Here is an 8,197-nt window from a genome sequence, read left to right as displayed (position 1 = left end):
TGCAAACTGAAACTAAATTATTCCCCATTCCTGCCTACGTACCTCTCTACATCCCATGAGGGTACCACGTTGCTGTAGCCATGCCAATCTGAGTGTGCTGAGTGCCTGTGTGGAAGACTTCCTGGAAACCCCTTTCACATTTCCATGTTGATTCTTCTTTACACCTCATAGATGGTGGTAATAGCCACCACCATGGAAGGCTCTGAAAGGCAATGAGATCTGTAAGTGGAGGAAAAGGCGGCTCTCAGCGGCTACTGGCTGCAATAGCTATGAACCACCTCCATAGTCAGAGGTGGTGTGCTTCTGAATACAGGTTGCAAAGAATCACTGCGAATGAAAATTTAAGAAGCACTATTATCTGTCTGGAGCATTTAAGGATATGGTTAAAGTTAAAGGGACCCTTGACCGTTAGGTCCAGTTGCGGACGACTCTGGGGTTGCAGCGCTCGTCTCACTCTATAGGCCGAGGGAGACGGCATTTGTCCGCAGACAGCTTCAGGGTCATGTGGCCAGCATGACTAAGCCGCTTCTGGTGAACCAGAGCAGCACACAGAAACACTGTTTACCTTCCTGCTGTAGCGGTACCTATTTAACTATTTGCACTTTGACGTGCTTTCGAACTGCTAGGTTGGCAGGAGCAGGGACCGAGCAACGGGAGCTCACCCTGTCACGGGGATTCAAACCACCGACCTTCTGATCGGCAAGCCCTAGGCTCAGTGGTTTAGACCACAGCACCACCCGCATTAGGGTTAAGGTCAGTGCTATTTTTCTAGGAAAAAAACTGCTGGAACACCTCCCTCCCTCTCTTAGAATGGCAAAGGTGCCCAACTGAGAGATGCCAGGACTGAGTTCCTGTGAGTTTTCCCTGAAAAAAGCCCTGGTAAGGGTTATTATAGAGGTTGAGATAAGAGGTCAAGTGTGAGCATGTCTCTCCCCTCCAAAAATACTCTTAGCCTCCTCCCTAAGTGTAGACCATCATTTCCTTAACAACTTGTGCAGACACATCAGAGCTGGCCCCACATTCCCGAACTTGCTTCATCGTTTCTTCCCCAATATTTTATGTATTGCTACTGGTGCAGGTTGCAAACCCCAGAAGTATGAAACCTGGAGGGAGGGAGACCCAAAGAACTGCAAGCAGGATATTGATGTGCCAGATATTGATGAAGTGTTGACATCAATATCTCCGGTAGCTTGTATGCAAAAGGTACAGTTAACTGACAATCTAGCTTTCCTTGGCCCAAAACATAAAGACTAGCCAGTTGGCAAATGCAGACCCTATCAAGTCCTGCCAAACCTCATTTCTGGAGCCTGAGCTCTTTATTGTACTCCCAGACTCCAAACGCAGAATGGCGTGGAATACACAGAATGCAAGTTGCATTGTGGCAGTGGTGGGGAATTACTATAAATCAAGAAACACAGGTATGTTTAATAGGGAGGGGGTGGATAAGGGGAGGAGGAGGAGGACTCACCAGATGTTTGGTTACTCATCCCTCTTGTTATTTAACTCTGTCTCTACCCAAAGGAATACTTGCAGTTGTCCCGTCAACAGTCTCTAAACAAAGCAGCAAGCCCAGCTCCCAAACGAGGAATCCAGCTGCTGAGATGTTTCGTTTCCCAATGAATATTTTCTAATCCCGACACCTGTAAGCCATTTTGCTGGGATTTACAATTGAACAAGAAGGATGAGGGTCCAGAGGGCTGCGTTCTCGGTGTTTTGATTGTAAATGATGGAAGAAGAAAAAAACTTTGTTATCGGATGTTGTAGTTATTTGAAGTTTGGTGCCCTCTAACCCAAGAGGGGCGAGGAATCATTTATCACTTCACAGTAAAAGCTGCAGCGGGGTGGGGGTGGGGGTGGGTGTCGAGGGGGGGGGCGGTTATAGAAGGGACTGCCAAAGCCTCTGATGCCAGCAATCTCCTCCTGTCACTTCTCCTGTTTTCTAGAATAAACAAGCTCTAGATTAACAAATGAGAAAGGAAACCCGTTCAGGGCTACACATAACTAGGGACGGTTCTGTTTGAAAACTCTGTATTCCCAGGCCAGCTTTATACTAGAACAGACAGAGCTAGCAATGCTAACACACAGCAAGGGAGAAAGGAGGGGTCGCAGGATGCCATTTTTACGTGAAGACCCCGCCCCTGGCAGCCTCAGGTTACAAAGATATGAAAGTAAAGCATATAATAGCACACAGAGAAACCAGAATTGCAATCTGTACTTTAAAAAATAAACAAACAGAAGGGCCCGTATTTCAAGTCTTCCACAAATATACAAAACCAAGCACTTTTTTAAAAAAAGACTCACCTGGGCTACTTCCACACAAGGGTCTCTTTGCTGCTAGTGAGAGCTTGCTTTTCCATAATCGGCTTTTCCACAACAAGTGGAATTTTTCACACAGCGCTTAATAGCTCTGCCAATGCCCTTCTCTGTGGCCATGCTCCTTCTTTAATAGTGACTCACAAATAAGTCACATTCTGCAAAGCTCCTTTCCAATATTAATTAAAACCAAGCTGTGCATGTTTTAGTTCTTCCTGTTTGGTGTGACTAGGGATAAATGAAGAATTGTCGCTTAATTTTCTGTTATTTTGTCAGCTTCTGTTCCTTGTGTGTTAAACAATAATTTTACACAGAGACCTCCCTGGGGGAACAGAAGCTAACTACCGGTAAACAATTCTTCAGTCACGGTGAACAGGAAGCAATGAAACGGACTGAATCTGCAAACAGGAAGCTTCTGATCTGAACACAGAATTCCTTAAAAGCCTCAATAAGAATTTGCATGACGGCAGTAGAAAGGCTGGCACTTCAGTTGTGTTTAGAAATCACCAGAAATCAGGTCTGGGGGGGAAAGCAAACAAGGTCCACAGAGAAGAAACTGGAATGCCAGGATCCAACAGCAACATTGTGCGGAGTCCCTTAATTAATTTCCACCCTGCCTTTTGATCCAAAAGGATCTTGAAGGTGGCTTACCTAAAGTGCAATACAAAGATGCTCAAAACCATCCAGTTAAAACACTCCAAACCGAGTAATCCCAGGCTAGTTGATTCTCCCAAAGCTTTTTGGAAATGGGCATGTTTTGACCAACCTCCCAGCAATCAGACAGGTTTAGCTTCTTTTGACTAGGACAGCACTGCTTTGCCTCATGCAAGGGCAATGAGAACTCTGCTGACTGGGGCAGAATGGTTTTAACAGTCTTATTAAAATGACAGTTGCATCACTTTCATCACCTTTCTGCCTGGGATGCCTCTTCTCAGATTTTCACTGGCCAGACTACTGTGCTCTTTCTTACTGATCAGATAGGAGCCCTCCTAGAGAAGTTGGGCACGTTGTTTCTGCAGCTGCAAATGTTCAGTTACTTCACCCAGTTAAAATGCTGTCTCCTCCTCCTCCTCCTCCTTCAGAGAGATTAGTTTATTTATTTGCAGTTTAGTGCAGAGTCAATCCAGTAATCAAGCAATTAATCCTCTCACAATCATTTTTCTAAGAATTTTTTTGATCAGGCGGTTGCCTTACTGCTTTCTAAGGGGAGAAATTTTAAGCATGTAGTTAACTCTCCTATCAAAACCAGAATCAGGAATTCATCCATAGGACATGAAAGGGTTTAGTTTAGGATGGATTCCGATGAGCTGAAGAGATAGTTTAATACGACTCACTTGCTTCTCTTTGATATTTCTGAAGTGCCTGACTTTGCTGGCACTAGAATGAGGAACAAAACCAAGCCTCTGCCAACAGCTTACAATCTCGCTGTTCATTTTGACAGTCAGTTGCCCTGTGAGCTTTTGGGGGAGCAGTACATTTTCAGTGCAACCCTATTATGCATCTCTACTCAACATGGAACGTACTTCTGAGTAGGCATGCGCAAGATTGCAATGTTCTACTTTAATGAGGGATATAGAGCTGAGCCGTCTTCTAGGGATCAAATGGTTCCAGCTCCTGCTGTGCTTTGGACACCAAAATAGGGACCCCTCAGGCCACTTTGACGTTGAGGGCCCAGGATCCTGCCTCGAATGGTGCCAAACTCAACACTCTGTGGGCATCAGGCAAACAGCCATGTTCATACCAAAACCTTCCCCTCAGTGGTGCCTAATGAGGGATTGATATCTGGTGTCTCTTTTAACAACTTCTGGTGGGTTTCTTTTGAACTCTGCCTCCACACTTTTCAGGGCAGGCATGTACAGGAGGCTGTGAATTGCCCCCTCCCCCAGTTACCCCTTCGCAACATTTGCGCCTTGTTAAGACAGCAAATGGCCTTGACTGTAATCCAGAGACGGGTTTTTCTTCCCACACTGGCAGCTATCAGATGGTTATGGAAGAAGGTGTGAGGCGCCCATCCATCTCCACCGTGTGAAAACGAGTGACTTGTCTTCCCAGTCTCTTGAGGATTCCATTTTGACACAGGAACGCAGGCAACACAGAGGCCTGGGAGGCGTCAAACATGGGTGGAAAATATGTGGCTGCTGCTGGTGCCTCTGACCAAATTGGGAACAACAAACCACTTTTGACAGGCTGCAGCAGCATGTGTGATGATGGGGAAGGAGGAAGTCAGCTCAGAGAGGACAAGGTGATCTTCTAGAGCAGAAGTCTTCAACTTCTTCAGGCCTGCATGTCACCTTTATAACCCAAGCATGCACTTGGGGGACCAATTGTTAACTCTCTTTTTTTTAACCCTATATGTCTGTATAGTGATAGCACAGTTGTTGAACTCACCTTAGATCAATCCATGACCTGGTGGTGCGTCCCAAAACTCCCATTGAAGGCGAACGTCATAGACGGTTAAGCCTTTGAAGTGGAAGACCAGGGTTTGGGGGGCGAACTTGGGTCATCTCCTAATGCCAACAGGCCCTGGCAGGAGGGAGGACTAGACCCTCTTGCAAACCAAGGACTCCATTTTGGCCTTCTGAGGATACCTTTTGCTAAACTTCTGCAGCAGGGTCTCTGTAACTTACCTCTCAGGTGCCTTGCCGTCCCATGCCCAGAGCCTTGTTCACCCTGTGACCCCTTTGCAGTAGCAGCACAAGTGGCCCAGACTCACTGCCCAGGAGAAGGGGGAGCAGAATCTGTCCTGGCCCAAAGAAAAAAGACTGACCACCACATCCCCCACCCCACTCAGCCCCAAGCCTTGGCAAGCCTTGGAAATAATTTCATAGGAACACACCAAAAGACTTGCCACATTCCTCTGTGTTTCTCACACTTCACTATTCACGAAAGGTCATGGCGCAGCTTCATTGCCAAGAATGTCTTTATCACATTTGCTGCTAAAATATTTTTAAAGCAGTTTTTTTAAATGGTTCAGTTCTTTGGGCTTTAATGCTCAGATTTAATGCTCAGAAACTTATTTGTGCTTTCCAGGTTAGGGGTCTGGGACTATCTGCCTTTTGCTTCATACAATGACAGTTCCTTAAGTTGCTCACAAGCAAACTGTGTGTTAAAAAATGTTAAGGGGGGGGGGCCTTAGCAGAGGCCTGATGAGCTTCTCTTCAATATATCAAGCCCACCATCTTCCCACATCACCAGTCATTTCTAACCTGGTGCCCTTCATATGTTTTGGAGTACCATTCCCATCAGCTCCAGCCAGCAAAGCCATATGCTCTGGGAATGATGGGCATTGTAGTCCAACTGAAGCAACAGGAGGGCACCAAGCTGGAAAAGGCACTTTGGTTCAGCCTTGGTCCTTTCTTTCTCTCCTTCCTGGAGCCCATTTCCACCAGGGGCTTCACAGACAGGGTTTCCTCCTCCTGCCCCTGCGGCTTGTGGGAGGGTTTTCCCCATCCAAACTGGCTGCAAGCACTTCCCCCTTTCCCTCCTTTAAAAGGCTCATTCTTTCAGCGCTCAGAATACTAATGAAGAATCCATGACCTCTTAGTATCTCAGCCAATCAGGAACGAGGGAAGGGATCAGCCTCTGAATGATCTGCCTGCCACAACAGGCTGCCTTATTCTGAGCCAGACCATTGGTCCATTCAGCTCAGCCCCCACCAGACAGGCCAGCGATCAGGGGTGACGGGAGTTGTAGTCCAGCAACATCTGGAGGGTCACAGGCCCCCTGCCCATCTTTGGTTTACTTTGACTGGATTGAGACAGGTGTCTTTCAAATATCCTTCAAGCTCTGTTATCTGAGATCAGGCATCCCCAAACTTTGGCCCTCCAGTTGTTTTGGACTACAATTCCCATCTTCCCCAACCACTGGTCCTGTTAGCTAGGGATCATGGGAGTTGTAGACCAAAACATCTGGAGGGCTGCAGTTTGGGGGTGCCTGTCTGAGATTGTTTTAAATTGAGATTTGGGGGATGTATCCTAGCCGTTGGTAGAGGCACCCCCCAGGCTCTCCTACAAAGGCCTAGAGAGATGCCACTTAGAGGAGGCCATTGCCGCTGGGTCCACATGAGGGCATTAATGCAAACGTTGGCTAATTTTCCCGTGTTTGCACCTGTGGGCCTCCACCCGCGCATGAGTGTTTTCAGGGCTATGTCTCAAAGTGCGTCTTGATGTGAGAGGGCACAAACTGGCTTTCTGGCAACAGGGTGCAGAGATCTGTCCTGCCCTGGGCTCTTGCTTCTCTCTCTTTTTAAAATGAAAATAATTTTGCTCACCATGAACCCCTCCAAGTCCAAGACTGCAACAGAGGAAAGGAGAAAGAGCTAATCTGGTGCAGCTGGGGATTTTTGCCCCCTGACAGTCTTTAAAAAATATTATTGCACTCTTTCACTCCCCTCACATCTGCACAGCATCTCCAGCTTCACCCACCTCCAGCCCTCCTCCCCCTCACAGCCGACAGCTGCTGCTAACGGGGGCAGGGGGGGCGTGCCGAGGAGTCGGCAACAGCCTGCACCAACACACTGCACAGCACCCCCTCCCCAAGAGCACACCCACTTCTTCCATCTCACGGTCATCCTGGGAGGTTGTTCCCTCTCTCCCTGCACGGACTCCACTGAGCTGTGCAGAAGAACTGGAAATCACCCATCTCCTACTTGCTTCCCAATTTGCGCCCAAAATGTCTGAAGTGAAAAGGGAGAAGCAGGCCGCTTCCAGGTGGGCAAGGGTTTTTGTTTTTGTTTTGCAGTGTCCACATGACAACACAATAAAAAAATTCCTTCAATAGCACCTTAAAGACCAACTAAGTTTATATTTTGGTATGAGCTTTCGTGTGCATGCACACTTCTTCAGATCACCAAAATATAAACTTAGTTGGTCTTTAAGGTGCTTCTGAAGGATTTTTTTTTTATTTTGCTTCGACTCAGACCAACACGGCTACCTACCTGTCACATGACAACACAGGCATCAAAATGCCAGCCTCTTTCCTCACCACCTACGCAATCTGGGATTTCCCCTTCTGAGGAAAATCACATTTACAAAGAACCCAAATTCTTGTCAACCCTGGCAGCATCTCCACTTAATAAAATTAGCTCACCATGGCAGACCCTTCTTTCTGCAGGAAACCAACCCCCCTCCCGCTCTGGAAGAGCTGCTGCCTGTTGGCCTTCTAGGTCAGGCATCCCAAACTTCGGCCCTCCAGATGTTTTGGACTACAATTCCTATCATCCCTGACCACTGGTCCTGTTAGCAAGGGATCATGGGAGTTGTAGGCCAAAACATCTGGAGGGCCGCAGTTTGGGACTGCCTGTTCTATGTGGACAATAATCTGACCAAATATATGGCAGCATGCCATGCCCATTGAGTCTTCTTTCCTCACTCATTTTTCATCACCTTTCCATGTCTTGGGACTCGCCTAAGATGTTTGCTACCTCAAGGAGCTGCAGCACTTAGGACAGCCTTTGTGAACCTGGTGCCCTCCCGATGTATTGGATTACAACTCCCATCAGCCCCACCATGATACAGCCTTGCTGTCTTGGGCTGATGGGAGTTGTAGTCCAATGACTTCTGGAGGGCACCAGGTTGGGGAAGACTGAGCCAAGAGGTGTGCTCTGGTTTCCTGTGGAGGATGCCGAGATGTTTCTATCACTGCCGATGCCTCTAAAATTACCACCCTGATTGTGCAGCCTGCCTTGTCCTCTTTGCTCCTCTTGCTGTCTGGAGGCCAAGGGAAGCACCATCCCTTTTGCCCTGTCCAACTTGACTTGGGCGTTGCCTCTTCTTAAAAATCCATTTGCCCCTCTCCTCCAATTTGCCGCAGGCTGCCCTGGCAGCGATTCACCACCTGTTGTAGGCCCATGTGCAGCCTGTGGCTCTCGTCACCTGCATTTATG

The 8,197-nt window shown here is 47.6% G+C and overlaps 1 long non-coding RNA gene across 1 annotated transcript; it reads left to right on the top strand.

The window, feature by feature from the left end:
- Positions 1-1,299: 1,299 nt before the first annotated feature.
- On the top strand, positions 1,300-1,751 carry LOC148683614 (uncharacterized). Its single transcript, XR_015946871.1, has 2 exons — positions 1,300-1,418; positions 1,522-1,751. It is a non-coding gene; the product is annotated as an uncharacterized LOC148683614 (long non-coding RNA).
- Positions 1,752-8,197: the final 6,446 nt, after the last annotated feature.

Source organism: Zootoca vivipara, chromosome 13, assembly GCF_965207765.1.
Source record: "Zootoca vivipara chromosome 13, rZooViv2.hap1.1, whole genome shotgun sequence".
Lineage (NCBI taxonomy): Eukaryota > Metazoa > Chordata > Lepidosauria > Squamata > Lacertidae > Zootoca > Zootoca vivipara.
Note: the sequence above shows the minus strand (reverse complement) of the source record. Positions and strands in the feature narration are given on the sequence as shown.